Below are 18,127 nucleotides of genomic sequence, written 5' to 3' on the forward strand. Positions count from 1 at the left end.
TCACCACACCCATTGGTAATTGGAAGATAAGTGTTTGAGTTAGACTGATGAATTCTGGTTGGGCCATGAAAGGAGGTTCTTCTAAGTATTAATGATACTCATTATGTAATTAAAATGTGTCTAGATTCAGTCTGGATTTAGCAGGGATTCATCTAGAAGTTTGGTGGTATGGAAGAACTGTAGCCAATATTAGAATGAAAAAGTTGAGTGAGATGAATTATTTGACCAATAGGTATTTACAGTTTTTTAGAGTATATAAAGCATTTATAACATGTAGAAACACACATGCAGTAGAGTTGCAATAAGTTGCAGTCACTTCCCAGTTTTTAAATATATGCACTTAGTGTAGAAACAATACATTAAAATAAGGAATTTGATAAATGCATGATAAAAGTAGAGGGACATCCTGCAAGTGTTTCAAGAGAGGAGATTCATTTCAGCAACTATATGAATAAACACTTTATATAGTATTTCAGCTCTGATCTCATGCTTGTGATTTCACTGACAATATATGTAGTGTTCCAGACTGAGAAAAGACAGAGAGTAAATTGATGGAAACTAGATTATAGAAGACTACATTTACCGAATAATCATATTTGGTCTGAATATAAGAATAGTCTAAGTATTTGTTTTAAAATGAACTGGAAAATTAGCCTAGAAGATGAGCTGTAGGTGTTTGGACTTTATTATAACCAGAGATGAAGCAATGAGGCAAAGTCAGGGTTAGGTTGTATCTGCTTTCTCGGTTGTAAAGTATGTTGTATTATAAAAATGAGATTTCTACTTGATTATCTCCATATTCATTCATTCATGATTGAATTTCTCTATATTCATTCATTCATTCACTTTTATCATTCAATTGATTATCCAATTCATTATCTGTGACCAATGCGTTAATTGTAATACATCTTAAGGACACAGTAGTACAAAAGTTTTCTCTCTTGGAAATTATAATAGTAGAAAGCTACTTCAATATGCTTGACTACCAAACATAAATACCCTGAAAGTAAGTGTTTTAACAGAAATAATAATTATTATGCCACATAATTGTTCTTTATGGCACATTTGTAGATGCTCTCTATTACTGATATTAACATGGCCTTACTATCATGCTTCAGTTAGCAAAATTACCAAGAGTAAATTTACTTTCAGGTTGATAATCTAAGCTTTAGTGAAGTTTTCTGCGATTCTAAGCATGAAGTTGAGAATAATTCACATAACCGGAATGTATGAGAAAAAAACATATATATAGAAGTACGTAATCATATTTTGTGAGTTGTCACCTACTCATTCATGAGTAGATTGCAAAGCTGTACACACACACACAAAGCTATTCATCTATGTATCTAACTATCTTTATATTTATTTACTTAGGAATATGTGGTATATGTGAGAAAGTATATGCATATGTGCATTAGATCTTGCCTTTGGAAAAGCAAATGCCCTGTCAGAATTATGCAGGAGATTTATTGGGGAAATGCCTGTGAGTAAAAAAGGGAAAGAATTCAAAGGAGGAAAGGAGGACCCTCAGAAAGTAATGCAGGACTGATCCCTGTGAAGGAAGAAGGGAAAGAAAGAGAGAAGGAAGGAAAGAAGGAAGGAAGGTTGAATTGGAAGACTCTTAGATGCAGCGGTTCTTGGAATATTTCACTTGCCTGTCAGAGAAGTCCTGCATCTTTCAGGGATGGGCATGCCTTAGTAATCCTGCTCTGCTTTGTCATTAGCTGAGAATAACTCATGGTTAGCATCTCAGCAAAAATGCAGTGGTGGATTCTAGGAAACAGAAGTGGGGCTCTTGTTCAATTATAGCCTCCACAGCAGGAAATTTGAGACGTCCTTTTTCATAGACCCCACATGATATATGTATACACACATACATATTATGAAACATGTATTTTTTATAGCACCCAAATGAATAATAAATATTTTAAAGCATCTTCATCATTAGTTATTATCATAGATACCATATTATTGGGATGCATTTTTATTAGGATATTTTATTTCTTTCACTTATGTGTTAAAATTTCTATGTAGTACTTCCTACTATATCAGAGGATATAAATACACAAGTAACTTTGCCCATTGGATGCATTGTTGGAGACAATTACCTAGTTTTTTGTGAATGACTTTTAGCATCTAAAAATGAAATGTTATAGCTTATTTTTTTAATTTTCTTTTCAGATTTTGGTTCATCTTCTTTTATAAGTAGAAAATATTTAAGCCACGTATATAGAATCCTTTTATTTTATAATCTATTACGTTGGAGAGCTAAATTATGCCATCCTTACAAAAATTAAAACCATTGACTGTTTCTTACTTAATGAAATTAAAATAATAATTATGTCCCAAAGACAATATTACAAAACTGAATATAATTACAAATGTTTGCACTAAACCACAGGATGCATACTTTGGCCACAGCCAAAACATAATTAGATTTCTCAGAAATGCCTCCTAGTGTTTAAGAAAAACAGTCCTATATCACATTTGATACAAATAAATAAATAGTGTGACCTTTTTTTAGAAATATAAATTATAACAAAATACATGTTGTTTGCTCTGGTAGTATTAATGATAGTTGAATAATTTAGAATAAAAATGTCATAAAATATCTTTTCATACATTAAAACAATGACAATATAATTATATTTATGCCATTTCCCACTTGGTGGTCACTTGATTTCTTAATTCTATTATTCATTACTTCATACAGAGGGGAATATAAAGAAGAGAATTTAGGCAGGTGGAAGTGAGCATTAAGTCACAGTAGTAAATCTGGCCACTACCTTAGTGATAGAATTTTTTTCAGACTTTAAGAATCTAGCTGTTGATTCTCCAAAGAAATACAGTTTTATTGGTAAAGTGAAGCAAAAGCAAAGCTAAAAATCTATTATATTTGTCTCTGAAAATGTTATGTGAATCTTATGTAGTTTCAGAGCTGTAGTTTCTTATGGCATGGGGAAACCACGTCAAAGCTGCACTTCTACAATATTTCTGGATCACTTATTCACATTTTTTTGTGTGTTACTCAAACACAAAAACAGAACTATAGTACTAAAAGTACATCTTTTCTAGAATGTCAACTTTCAAATGTCATTTAATATATTTTTTCCTAAATGCTTGAGACTCTGCTGTGCTTCTAGCCATCCATATATTACAACTTCATGATTAAGGGGTGGAAATTAGTTCTACTTTTTTATGATCCTACTTTAAATATATATTGATTAAAACAATTTTAAGGGAATTTGTTTCTCAATTATACTCAGTAGAGAAAGCCTAATAGAGCTCATGTCTTTGAGGGTACTGGAATTTATGTGAAAGAAAAAAAAATCTCTAATTTTTCAATAATTTGGAGTAATATTTACTTCATTTACTCAGCAGGATTCATTGACTTTCACAGGAAAAACTTCTTACCTCCTAAGTGCTAAAAGAACAGTAGAGACATTTTCCTGCTCTTGTGAAACTTGTATTCCAGTATTCTTATAGTCATCAAGTCATTTATTTTCTAATACTCATATTCCTCAAACAGTCCACCATGGAATTAGTTATTTGATTGCAGCTTGGAAGCAAGTAGGAAGGAAAAATACAGGATGTCAGGAGAATATATAACCTAGGAACTATACCTGGTGTTGGGCCTGGAGAGGTGTCCTGAGGGAGTGGAATTAGAGCAGAAATCTGGAGAATGAGGAGACAGCAGCAAGGCAAACAGTGCAGGAAGGGTGTTCCAGTGAGAGGAAGTAGAATTTAAGAACACCCTAAAATGAGGAGCTTGAGGAAATGAAGGAAACCATTGTGACTGGGGCTCTGAAAGCAAGTTCTAATGATGTGGGAAGTGAGGCTGGAGAGAGGAGCAGGGGTGTTTATATGAGTCCTAATATAACTAAGAGTAAACTTTGGTGAATGTGTTATTCTTTGGGGACTTAATAAACTTCAGGTCACTTTCTGATACCAGAATGTAATAGTAAATTATATGACCTTATCGTTGCCCGTGATCTTGATTAATTCACCAAGATTTTTCCTTTTGATGAAAGACAAATTGCTGCTACCTCATACATTTAAAAATGAATTTTTAGTGAGCATTGTTGTAAAGATTGTATTCTTTGTATAGATCACTTATCTTTATTTGGAAATGAGTTATATCAGTTGGTGGATGATACATCAGAAACTTAGAAATTTCTCCCATTTTTCCAAGTTCTTAAATTATATGGCAGTGAAAAGTTTTCTTTCTAAAGTGCTAAAGGTGTTTCTCAGTGGAAGCAATAAAATGAACTTTTTTGGCAGCTCTCCCAGAAAAAATCATCCCTCTAGCAGTTTTGGAAATGAATAGGGAAAAATTATAAGGAATCTAAAATAAACTCACATTAGAGGCTTATATGATATATTATAGAGTGTGTATTGGGAACCATATTTTCTTCCACAACACTTTCAGGATTTTGTGGCTCTGTAAGGATGGGACAATGGACTCCTGTGAAAAATTTGGCATCTACTTCCAATTCTATACTGAAAATTCTTGAGTGATCTTATGTATCAGTTTGAAATCTATTTTGAAAGTAAGTGAGAGAATACTAGAGTTTGACGGTTAGGAGATCTTCTCTTCTTTCCACTAAATGCAACCTACAATATTGATGTCCACTAAATACATTAGGCAATGTAGAAGGTGCAACTCAGAGGTATAAGTTGGAGATCTCAAAGCCACTCCACTTTAATGAAAAAGAAAAAGTATATGTGAGGTTTGGCTCTAAAGCAAAATTTCTATTAAACTGTATGTCACTTCTGGGATCTATGTCGTATACTAACAGTTACACATTTGTGTGGAATAACAAATAATATGTAAATTACAGCAATATATAAAATAGTGTACCTTAAGAAGGAATATAAGTTTCATTTGTCTTACCTTGCCTTACCTTGTCATGATAACCCCTAACTAGTCTTCCAATTTCCTGTATCTCCTCCCCATTACCTAAATTAGGCACACATACATTATTCTTTTTAAATCACTGTTATGTTACCAAGTTTTGTACCTAAAATCCTTCAATAATTCTCTTCTGCTTTATATATACATTCTCCTGTCTTCAACCTGTGCTTCTAGACTTATTTTTCACACTCCCTATAATAGGCACAAATCTCATTCTATAGTCTGTGTATATTCTGTGTTTTCTTACATTCAGGTTTTTGATCACATTAATCTTCCTGCTTGTTATAGTCTTCCCTCTATTTACTTTCCTGTACCACTTATGTATCAGTATACTTTAAAACCAAGCTCAAATGAGCACTTACTTTATCCTTATGGAAATAACTGTTTTCTCATCAAATAGTGCTCTATGATACATTAATTATGCTTCTTTCATAGCACTTACTTCAGTTTTCTTTACATTATTCATGTTTATCTGCTAGATTATAAGGAGGGTAAAGGTGCAAATTATATTGGAGTCATTTAGCTTGTCTTGAATAGTAAATATACATAGAATTAGTGAAAATATACATAAAATGAAAAAATATATTACTTTCCTATGCATCAAGAAAATGCAGGCTTCATCTACAGATATAAATCAGGTTGAGTATTAGGCCAACTTGACAAAAGAATGTCTCAGTATAGGGAAAGTATAATCTAGTATTTTTTAAAAATTTATTTTATTAGTTTCAAGTGTACAGTACATTGGTTAGATATTTATATAGTTTATAAAACGATCCCCCTAATTGCTCTTTCTAATCCTCTGGCTCTCCACCTAGCTATGACATTAAAGCTAACTGCATTCCCTATGCCATGCTCCCCGTCCCTGTGACCATCTATTAACTACTAATTTGTACTTTTTTAACCCTTCACTCCATTCTCCTAAGCCCCCAACCCACTTCCCCTCTGGCCATCACCAGATTGTCCTCTATATTTGTGAGTCTGTTTTTGATTAGCTCGTTCTTTTTGTTCCTTAGATTCCACATATAAGTGAAATCATATGGTATCTATCTTTCTCTGTCTGACTTATTTCACTCAGCATAATAACCTCTAGGTCCATCCATGTCGTTGCAAAGGGTAGGATTTCATTTTTTTTTAATGGCTGAGTAATATTCCATTGTATATATGAACTATAAGTTTTTTATCCAGTCGTTTGCTGATGGACATTTAGGTTGTTTCCATATCTTGACTATTGTAAATTGTGCTGCCATGAACATAGAGGTGCATAGATCTTTATGGATTATTGTTTTGGCTTTCTTTGGATAAATATCCAGAAGTGCAATTGCTGGGTCAAAAGGTACATCCATTTTTAATTTTTTGAGATGCCTCCATACTGTTTTCCATAGTGGCTGTATCAATTTGGAATCCCACAAACAGTGTATGAGGATTCCTTTTTCTCCGCATCCTTGCTAACGCTTGTTGTTCTTTGATTTATTGATGATTGCCATTCTGACAGGTGTGAGGGGATATCTTATTGTGGTTTTAATTTGCATTTCTCATATGATTAGCGACCTTGAGTATCTTTTCATATGTTTATTGGCCATCTGTATTTCTGCTTTGGAGAAATATCTATTCAGGTCTTCTGCACATTTTTTAATTGGATTGTTTGTTTTTTTGTTGTTGAGTTTTATGAGTTCTTTATATATTTTTGGATATTAACCTCTTATCATGTATTATAAGTGAATATCTTCGCTCAGTCAGTCGTCTTTTTATTTTGTTGATAGTTTCCTTTGCTGTATAAAATCTGTTTAGTTTGATGTAGTCACATTTGTTTATCTTTTCTTTTGTTTCCTTGCCTGAGGAGATATATCCAAAAAGAAATTACTGTTAGCAATATTAGAGAGTTTACTGCCTATGTTTTCTTGTATAATTTTTATGGTTTCAGGTCTTACGTTTAAGTCTTTAATCCATTTTGAGTCTATTCTTATATACAGTGTTAGAAGGTGGTTCAGTTTCTTTTTTTTTTTTTTTTTTTTTTTTTGCATGTATTTGTCCAATTTTCCCACCACCATTTATTGAAGAGACTGTCTTTGCCCCATTGCATATTCTTACTTCCTTTGTCATATATTAGGTGAGCTTATAGATGTGGATTTATTTCTGGGCTCCTCTCTACTCTGTTCTGTTGATCAATGTATCTGTTTTTTTATGCCAGCACCATGCTGTTTGGATTACTGTAGCCCTGTAGTATAGTTTGATATCAGTTACTATGATAACTCTAACTTTGTTATTTCTTCCCAAGATTGCTATGGCTATTTGGAGTCTTTTATGATTCCATATAAATTTTAGGATTATTTGTTCTAGCTCTGTGAAAAATGCCAGTGGTATTTTGATAAGGATTGCACTGAACCTATAGATTGCTTTGGGTAATATGGCCCTCTTAATGATGTTGATTATTCCTACCCATGAGCAAGGTATATGCTTCCATTTATTTCTATCTTCTTCAGTTTCTTTTTTCAATGACATAATTTTCTGAGAACAGGTCTTTTACCTCCTTAGTTAATTTGATTCCTAGGTATTTTATAGTTTTTGATGCAATTGTAAATGGGATTGTTTTCTTTATTTCTCCTTTCACAAGTTCATCATTGGTGTATAAAAGTGCCACTGACTTCTGAATATTAATATTGTATCTTGAAACTTTACCAAATTCATCGATCAGTTCTAATAGTTTTTTGGTAGAATCTTTAGGGTTCTCTCTATATAGTATCATGTCATCAGCAAATAATAAGAGTTTTACTTCTTCCTTCCAATTCAGATACTTTTTATTTCTCTTTCTTGTGTTTTGCTCTGGCTAAGACTTCCCATATAGTGTTGAAGAGGAGTGATGAAAATGGGCATCCTTGAGTTGTTCCTGATCTTAAGGAAAATGCTTTTAGCTTTTCCCCATTGAGTAAGATGTTAGCTGTAGGTTTGTCATATATGGTCTTTATTATATTGAGGTATGTTCCCTCTATTCCCACTTGGCTGAGAGTTTTTATTATAAATGGCTACTGGATTTTTTCGAATGCTTTTTCTGCATCTGTTGATATGATCACATAGTGGGGTGTCATCTCAGTGAGGCATGAAGCCGTCAGGCCTACACAACACCAGATTTGCTGCCAGCTCTGGGATATCACTGTGTGACCTACTGTCGTCTGGAATGGGCACACAAAACCACTGAGATTTGCCCAAGTGATACTGTATATCATGCTGGCACAGTCCCACAGACCCCTGTGATTCCCCTCAAAGACATTGCAGCTTGTACAGGCAGCAGTGGTCTGCCCACAACTGTTTTCCCCAAAATACGCTCACTGTGCTAGCCAAGGTCTGTTGCCTGCAGAGAATGTGCAACTTCATAGAAAAGTAGGGCAGGGGAGGCTGCCTGTCAGTGGAATGCAAGTACTTTGTGGCTTGAGTCAAGCAGGATCTCAGGGAGACAAGGGCCATTACGCCAATACGGCCTCAGTTTTGCTGAAACTTCTGTGCCTGGGTGTTCCGACTGTAGTCACAGAGCACAATGAGACAAGCTGCCATCTGGGGCAGTCCCACAGACCCTTGCAATCCCAGGATGCAATATTGCAGCTCTTATAGGCAGCAGAGGTCTGTCTGCAACTGATTTCTGTGAAGTGCCTGCCCGGTGCTAGCCAAAGTTTGTTGCCTGTGTGGATTGGGAGACCAAGGGTCAGGGAAGTGGTGGATCACTGTCAAAGGACCACCTGGGCCAATTTGTGGGTTGGGTGGGATGGGGTCTCAGGGAGACAATGACCTTCAGAGCAACATAGCCTCAGTCTTGTTGCAACTTCGGTAACCGTTCATGCATTCCCATAAAAATCCCAGATCACAGCAAGACAAGCTGTTCTCTGGGATTGGCCCACAGATCCCTGAGATCCACCCCAGTTCATGTTGGCAGCAGTGATTTGCCTCAAATTTCTCTGTGGTCTCACACCTCTGGCTGCCAGCTAAGAATGTTTGGCCCTGATAAGGTGCAGGGCGTTGCAGCCATCCAGCAACAAAAGCCCTGGGCAATCTGCAGGTTGAGTGGGATGGGCTGATGTCCTCAGGCCAGAGCTTCCTAATGGCTCTGTGGGAGGGGTCTGCACATTCAAACTGGTGCCATCAGTAAATTGCCCTGTAGGAGGACTGGACTAAAGCACTATGGTGGCTGCCTTTCCAGCCCTCGTTCTGTTGCCAGGTAATGCAGCCTTTCCCATTATGAATCTTGTGCAACCCTCTGACCCACTGCAGGTGTCCTGGGTGAGTGTCCATAGGTCAGAGAGCCTGTGCGTGGGCCCTTCAAAGGGATGTGTAGGGTTTCAGTCTCCTGTCTCATCCAGACGGCCAGAATACCCTCTGGTTTTTATAGTCAGAGTTTTTGGAATCTCCTCTTCCTGGCCTGGGACCCTGGGCTGAGGAGCCCCCGAATGAGACCAGGATCCTCCTCTCCTTCAGAGGAGCCTCTGCAGCCTCGATCTCCCTCTCGGTGTTCCTCCACCACCTGTGGGTGCGGGTCTGGCTCAATTCAGAATTTTGCCCCTCCTACTGGCGTTCATGTGTCTCCTTTATATTATCAAATTTAAGTTTTATAATCAGCTGGACTTCAGATGATTCTCCATGTTGATTATTTTTTAATTTGTTTGTAATTTCAATGTGGACTTGGGAGGAGGCAAACCCTGCTTTCACCTAGTCTACCATCTTCCTTGGAGTTTTAAATTAGTGTTAATTTACTTATTCATTCATTGAAATTTTTCTACAATAATTTGTTGAGCATCAGCTTTGGTCTTGGAACAATATATGTGAGTAGTATGTGAATTCAAGATTTATATGACTCCAGCTGAATTTTTTAAAAAATGTGTCATTTGCTTTCAAGAGAGAAGGTGTAAGAGTATAATAAGCAGAAAACAAAAGAAGATATATTCAAAATTTAGTTGCGATGATCCTGTATTCGTCTGTATATAGGAGTTTGTGTTGAAATCTCGCTCCCTCCCCTTTAAGAAATTTCTCTACTACAAATTTTCATTGCTTTAAAATGAAAAAATAATAGTTTCTGCCATTGTAATATTGTTTTTTGCAAATAAGTTTCAGTACCTAGAATAAATGAGGCTACTTTGCAGTATGAGGTGGTGACAAAAAAAAGAGGTGATAAAATCAGTGGTGAAATGTGCAGTTAGAATAGCCTGAAGGATTTTTTTCTTTCAAAACAATTGGTATATTTGAGCTATGCCAAAAAATTCTAAATAAAAAATGGTTGTGTCTTTTTAGCATAGAGAGTGAAATATTTTTACTTTTAATTTTTCTTTCATTTTATTCCCTAAATAAACACCTAGGTAAGCAACATTTTGCAAAATTATTAGTCTCTATGATATGTATAGTGATGATAAGATGAATCAGATGACCGAAGGTCTGGTCTTGGGTCAGCCACTGAATTAAATTCTGTGACCTTGGGAAATTCAGCTAAATACTTTCTACCTGAAAAACCCTATCTGCAAAATTTGGGGATTAGTCTTCAAGAGTAATTTTTAAATTGCTTTGAGGAGTCCCAGTGGTTCACAAAGTCCCTTTAGGAACTGTCTGACAAGAAAGAGAGGCCTAGTGTTCCAGGCACCACCATTTTTAGTAATTGTTTTTGTATTCTTTTTTAATTATTTATTAACATTCCTTTTACTATAGGTTTTGTAGCAGAAACAAAAACAACATAAAAGTAAAAAAATTCCATGGATTGAATCATTTCTAGGTTTCATACATTAATAATCTTACATTTCACCTCTCTAGAGCATAGATAGTGGCAGGTAAATATAATTGGAATTTTGTTCATTTCATTTATTCATCAATCATTTGTTGAGAGGTTTACTACATGTCAAGGGCTATGCCCAGTGTTGTGAGAATTCAGAGACCACAGAGTTCAAAATCTATTAGAGAACATAGACACATAAATATCTAAGGAAAAAAGTTCATGTGATAGGTGTTTTGCCAGGAGTAAGAATGAAGTGCCCTTGAAGCATATAGGCATCAACTATATGCTTCATACGCTTCATGCACCTGGCAGGTAAACAATCCATAATAACAGACTGATTTGAGTTTATTTTAGTTCCAGTGATTTCAAGTTCTGTTTTGAAACTGAAGCACTCTTTATTTCAGGATCATTAATTTTAAAGCAGATGCCTGAAGAAATATTATCTTTGAAAACACTTTTTATTTTTAAAACCATCATCACTTATTCATATATTACTTATTTTAATACAATATACCATTTTTAAACCTTTATAAAAAAGTTAAAGCACATAACTTGAAGTTCATAGGTTGTGAGAAATATGGAAATCATTGTGATGATAGCATAAAAGTGAAAACGTATATAATTGTTATAAATAATTCAGTATATAAATATGTACGTCAGAATCCAAGTGAAATGTTCATTAAGACATGAACACCTGCCTGCTTCAAATTTTATTCTGTAGTAATTGAAATAAATATTTGCTTGTGATAGTTAATTTTATGCATCAACGAAGCTAGGTCATGGTACTGAGATAGTTGGTCAAACATCATTCTAGATTTTTCTGTGAAGGCATTTTTTTTAGACGATAGTAACATTTAAATCAGTCAATTTTGAATAAATCAGATTATCCTTCCTAACGTGGGTGGGCCTCATTGAATCAGTTGAAGGGCTTAAGGAAAAGACTGACCTCCAAGAAAGATGAGAGAATTCTGCCATCAGATCACCTTTGGAGTCAAACTGCAACTCGTTCCTTGGTTCCACTTGCTAAGCCACAATTAAATGAGCCAGTTCCTTAAAATATAAATCGCTCTCTCCATATCGTGTGTGTGTGTTGGTGTGTGTGTGTGTGTGTGTGTGTGTGTGTGTGTGTGTGTGTGTGCATCCTGTTGTTTTTGCTTCTCTGGAGAACCTTAACTGTTATATGCTTTAAGGCCTATACGGTTCTTACCATGTTATAATAGTTGGAATAAGGAAATTTGTCCCAAGGTAGAAAAATCACTCAGTTTATGAGATATGTATAGTTACGAAAATATTGAAAAGGCAAACACAATATCATCAAGATAATTGAGTGAACAGATATTCTTTCAGTGTCAAAAAGCAATGGTGTGAATATGTAGGCCAGTTAAGTACTCATTCGTTTTATTTAGAAAGGGATGTCAATGAATTCTACAATGCTATCAAAAAAAGACTATCTAAACTCTCCTTACTTACCCCTTCTTGAATATCATGGTGACAGGCCTGGATATTTCTATAAAAATTCCATGGGATATTTGTGATAAAATTTGAGAACTACTGACAATATTCACCTATAACGGAGAAGAACTGACTTCGGTGATATATAACTCTTATGATTGTTATTATGATCATTAATAAATTCTTAAATTTAGTTCCCAAATAGTTTTACAGTTGCCATTGCTGTTCTTTTCCTTCTTTTGTCTTGTTTAGACTTTTTAGTGGAAATACAGGTTCTCAAACTCCTGGAATAAGCAAGACTCATTTGCAATTCCAAACTCTTTGAATTTCAAATATATCCTGAAGGTTTTCATGGATCTAGTAAAAGTGGACATTTATTTTATTGTTTTTCTTTTTTTAAAAAACATGATATGAGAAAAGAAGAGAATAATCTAGCGAAAAAGTGCACAATTGTCAGCCTTTTCCCCCTAGTTATTTACATTTTAACAAATTTACATCTCTTTTAAAAAGAATATTACATAAAATATACATTTGAAAGTAAATGTACATACCACCCTGATGCATTTTCTCCCTTATTCATCAAATGTATTTTACTAAATATGTATTGATCATATTTATTGTTTTGCATGTTCAAAATGTGTGTATTCTACATATATATTTATATAACTTACTATTTTATATATTTATATAACTTACTATTTTAAGTTAACATTTTTTGATGTTTGCCATAGTTATATACATAAGTCTGAGTTATGCACTTTTGTCGAGATTTTACTTTACAAATATATCAGAAACATTGTGCTCATTCTCTTTTGGTTGTACATTTTAGTCATTTCAATTTTTTCTAATACAGTTTGTATAGTCCTCCTGGTATTTATGCCTATCTTTGTAAAAATAATATTTTAGTGAATATTCTTTACATATCATTCTGTACTGAGTCTTTTAAAATTTTTCATTAATTTTCAAGTTCATGAAAAATGTCACTTAAAATATTTTCTTAATATTTAGTCAAAGTATATGACATAATTGTGGGGAAATGACGGAGTGAGAGATGTCCCCAGATCTCTCCCCTTGACACAACAATAAGATGAACATCTAAAACTCAACAAAAAAACACCCAAACTGCACGCCAGCACTTCTGAGTGTGGGACGTATGCATAAGAGCTGCCACAGGTCAGAACCCTATGTGTCGGGCGGTGGACTGGGAGAAATAAAGAAGCTGCCTCTTGCAGCTGCCGGAGCTACCTGTAGGAGAAGGGGAAGGGGAGAAGGTATGACGAATTCCCTATACAGTCCTGCCTGAGAGAGTTGTGAGTTCCATGCAGCCGATGGCAGGGCATAGTCATCAGAGCAGAAGGCAGAGAACAGGGATGGCAGAGACACAATGGTTGATTTTTATTGGCTCTGGTTGCAAAACTGAGGTTGAGCTGCAGCCCCCAAACCCCAACCCAAAGGGTCCCTCCTTCCACACCCTCTGAGACTGATCACCATGGACCCCCAGGGGAATCTGAGCAAATACTGCTGAGACTGTTGCTGAGACTGACAGGGACTGAAACTGAGGGTAGCAAGCATGATTAAATATCTACAAGAAAATGAAAAAGCGTTATTAAGGCTTTATATAAAGCAGGGATCCAAGAGGCTTAGATGCCACCTACTGGAAACCAAAAGAAAAGTGCTTTCTTTGCAGCAGGCTAAAGAGAGACCTTTATATAATAAATCTTTCTGGAAAAACAGCAGAATACACTTCCATTAATGTCCAGGAGGAGAAATAGTCCATTAAGCACCATGAACAACCAAAGCGAAAAAATCTCCAGAAAATAAGCTTACAGACAGAAATATGCAACCTAAGAGACAGAGAATTCAAGATGGTACTTCTGAAAAAACTCACCAAGTTCCAAAATGAGTCATATCAACAATTTCAGGAATTGAAAAAATAACTAGATGAGCAGAGCAAGGAAATTGAAACCCTCAAAAATAACAGAATAGATCTTCTGGAGATTAAAAAAAAAACAAAACAGAAAAACAAAACACTGCAAGAGTTGAAAAATGAAATAGCAAGCTTGGGAAATAGAGTTGACCAAATGGAGGAAATGATCAGTGATATCGAAGACAGAAGTCTAGAAATAAATCAGAAGAGAGAAACTGGAGAGTGAAAAATAATGAAAGAGAAATACAAGAACTAGCTGATACCATCAGGAGAGGAAATATAAGAATAATGGGCATTATCGAAGGCAAGGAAAAGGAGCAGGGACTAGAAAGCATTTTTAGACAAATAGTGGATGAGAATTTCCCAAATCTAAGGAATGAGCTGGAGCTTGGGATTCAAGAAGTCAGCAGAACACCCAATTACCTCAATCCAAAAAGGCCTTCACCAAGACACATTGTATTAATCTTATCAAAAATCAGCAACAAAAACAGAATTCTCAGGGCGGCCAGGGAGGAGAAAATGGTAACTTATAAAGGAAAACCCATTAGATTATCGTCGGACTTCTTAGCGCAAACCTTACAAGCCAGAAAGGAATGGAATAAAATACTTAAACTATTAAGTGAAAGGAACGACCAACCTAGAATAATGTATCCAGTTAAGCTCTCCTTTAGAGATGAAGGAGAAATTAAGACCTTTTCAGACATACAAAAATTGAGGGAATTCTCCACTACGAGGCCTGCACTACAGGAAATACTGAAAGGGGTCAGCTCACCTAAAACAAAATAACAACAACGAAAAATTATATAATTAGGAGTAAGGTGACTATCAGGCAAATTGAAGCAGAGGAGTGCAACCCTCACTAAGAACAGGACATTGGAAGCTTAAACAATAAGAAGAATTGCTATAGCAAGATAGTAATGAACATTCAGCATACATAGGGACAAATTGAGACAACAATGACTGAAAAGAAGAGGATTCAAAGACCCAAATTCACAAAGAGGAATGGAGATAAAGCATACACAGAGACAATGTACAACTGTATATATACATATAACTGTCCTTTACATATTCTTAATGGTAACCATACACCAAAGATTCAGAACTGAAGTATATAACATAAAACAAGAAGAACCAGAGACAAAACCCACAAAAGCCAACCAAAATAAAGAAAACAGAAACACAAAGATAAAGAAGCAATGGAAACATCGAGCTACCAAAAAGCAAAAGATAAAATGGCTAAAGAAGACCTCATATTTCAATAATCATCCTCAGTGATCTCAACTCACCAATAAAAAGGCAGAGTTGCAGAATAGATCAAAAAACAAAACCCAACCATATGGTGCCTCCAGGAGGCAGCTCCAAAGACAAATGTAGACACAAAGTGAAACAGTGGAAAGTGATAATTCAAGCAAATGACATTCAGAGAAAAGCGGGAGTAGTGGTACTAATATTGGACAAAATAGACTTCAGAATAAAAAATGTAAAGAAAAATGTTGAGGGACAAGTCATGATGATAAAAGGAATCATGCACCAAAAAAATATAACTTATTAATATCTATTCCCCCAATCAGGGAGCCATGAAATACGTAAAGCAATTACTAACAGAACTAAAGGGAAAAACAGACCAAAACACTATCATAATAGGGGACCTAAATACCCCATCGTTGGATATGGACAGATCATCCAAACAGAAAATCAATAAGGAATAACATCTTTAAATGTCACATTAGACCAACTGGACCTAATTGACATTTACAGAGCCTTCCATCCCAAAACAGCTGCTTATACATTCTTCTCTAGTGCACATGGAACATTTTCAAGGATTGGCCACATTCTGGGACACAGAGATAGTCTCAACAAATATAAGAGGGCAGAAATAATACCAGCCATATTTTCTGATCATAATGCTTTGAAGCTGGAGATAGCTGTAAAAAGAAAGTGGGAAGAACCACAAATACATGGAGATTAAACAACAAGCTACTGAGGAATAATTTGGTCAGAGAAGACATAAAAACCCAGATCAAGAGATATATAGAAATGGATGATAACGATAGTAGAACACATCAAAACTTTTGGGATAGGGCAAAAGCTGTCATAAGAGGAAACTTCATATCATTACAGGCCTATCTCTAAAAACAAGAATGAACCCAAATAAACAACCTAACGCTTCATCTTAAAACACTAGAGAAGGAAGAACAAATGAAGCCTAAAGTCAGCAGAAGGAAAGAAATCATCAAAATTACAGCAGAAATTAATGAAATTGAAAACAAGACAATAGAAAAAATAAATGCAACAAAGAGCTGGTTCTTTGAGAAGGTTAATAAAGTTGACAAACCCCTGGCTAGACTCACTAAAGAAAAAAGAGAAAGGACACAAATAAACAAAATCAGGGATGAAAGAGGGTAAGTTACGTCTGACATCGCAGAAATAAAAAGGAACATACAAGAATACTATGAAAAAGTATATAACTCCAAATTGAATAACCTAGAAGAAATAGACCAGTACTTAGAAAAATACACCCTTCCTAGGCTGAATCAAGAAGAACTGGAAAGTCTAAATAGACCGATCTGCGGTATGGAAATGGAAACAATCATCAAAAACCTACCAAAAAGTAAAATTCCAGGACCAGATGGCTTCACCAGTGAATTCTACCAAACATTCAAAGAAGATTTAATATCTATTCTCCTCAAACTCTTTCAAAAAATCGAAGAAGAGGCAATACTTCCCAACACATTTTATGAGACCAATATTACTCTGATACCAAAACCTAGTAAAGATAACACAATAAAAGAAAACTACAGACCAATATCTCTCATGAACACAGAAGCGAAGATCTAAATAAGATACTAGCGAACCGAATACAGCAACATATTAAAAAGATTATATACCACAATCAAGTGGGCTTCATCCCAAAGGTACAGGGGTGGTTCAACATATGCAAATCGATTAATATGATACACTGTATAAACAAAGTAAAAAAAAAGAATAACAATATTGATCATATCAATAGATGCAGAAAAAGCCTTCGCCAAGATACAGCATCCATTTATGATCAAAACACTTAACAAAATTGGTATAGAAGGAAAGTACCTTAACATAATAAAGGCCATCTATGACAAACCCTCAGCCAACATTATACTTAATGGTGAAAATGTAAAAATCTTTCCTCTGGAACAAGGCAAGGATGTCTAGTATCTCCACTGTCATTCTATATAACATTGGAGTTCTAGCAAGTGCAGTCAGACATGAGAAAGATATAAAACGCATCCAAATAGGAAACGAAGAAGTCAAACTGTCCCTATTTGTGGATGACATGATTCTCTATATAGAAAACCCTAAACATTCCACAAGAACACTACGAGAAACAATAAGCACATACAGTAATGTTTCTGGATACAAAATCAATGTTCAAAAACTATAATGCTCCTATACTCTAATAATTCTCAGAAAAAGAAGTGGAAAAAATAATTCCTCTTGCAATTGCAACAAAAAGATTAAAATACCTAGGAATAAATTTGACGAAACTTGGGAGGGACCTATATAATGAAAACTACAAGACCCTGTTAAAAGAAATCGAAGAAGATACAAAGAAATGGAAAGATATTCTGTGATCTTGGATTGGAAGAATCAACATAGTTAAAATGACCATATTTCCTAAAGCATTATACAGATTTAATGCAATCCCCATCAAAATCCCATCAGCATTTTTGAAATAGAACAAATATCATCAGATTTGTATGGAAGCACAAAAGACCCTGAAATGCCAAAGCCATCTTGACAAAAAGGAATGAAGGTGGAAGCATCACTCTGCCCGACTTCAAATTACACTACAAAGCGACAGTAATCAGAACAGCATGGTATTGGAAGCAAAATAGACACATGGACCAGTGGAACAAAACTAAGAGTCCGGAAATAAACCCATATTTATATGGGCAAATAATTTTTGACAAAAGAGCCAAAAACATACAGTGGAGAAAGGAAAGCCTTTTCAATAATTGGTGCTGGGAAAACTGGAAAGCCATCTGCAAAAGAATGAAATTAGACTGTTGTCTATCACCACACACCAAAATTAACTGAAAATAAATTAAGG

The 18,127-nt window shown here is 35.1% G+C and overlaps 1 protein-coding gene across 3 annotated transcripts in view; it reads left to right on the forward strand.

Moving 5' to 3' along the window:
* The window catches only part of GRID2 (glutamate ionotropic receptor delta type subunit 2), a 1,244,525-nt gene that overhangs the window by 124,687 nt on the left and 1,101,711 nt on the right, over positions 1 to 18,127 (forward strand). The gene's annotated exons all lie outside the window — the stretch shown is intronic.

Source organism: Pteropus medius, unplaced genomic scaffold, assembly GCF_902729225.1.
Source record: "Pteropus medius unplaced genomic scaffold, Ma_sr-lr_union100, whole genome shotgun sequence".
Taxonomy (NCBI): Eukaryota; Metazoa; Chordata; class Mammalia; order Chiroptera; family Pteropodidae; genus Pteropus; species Pteropus medius.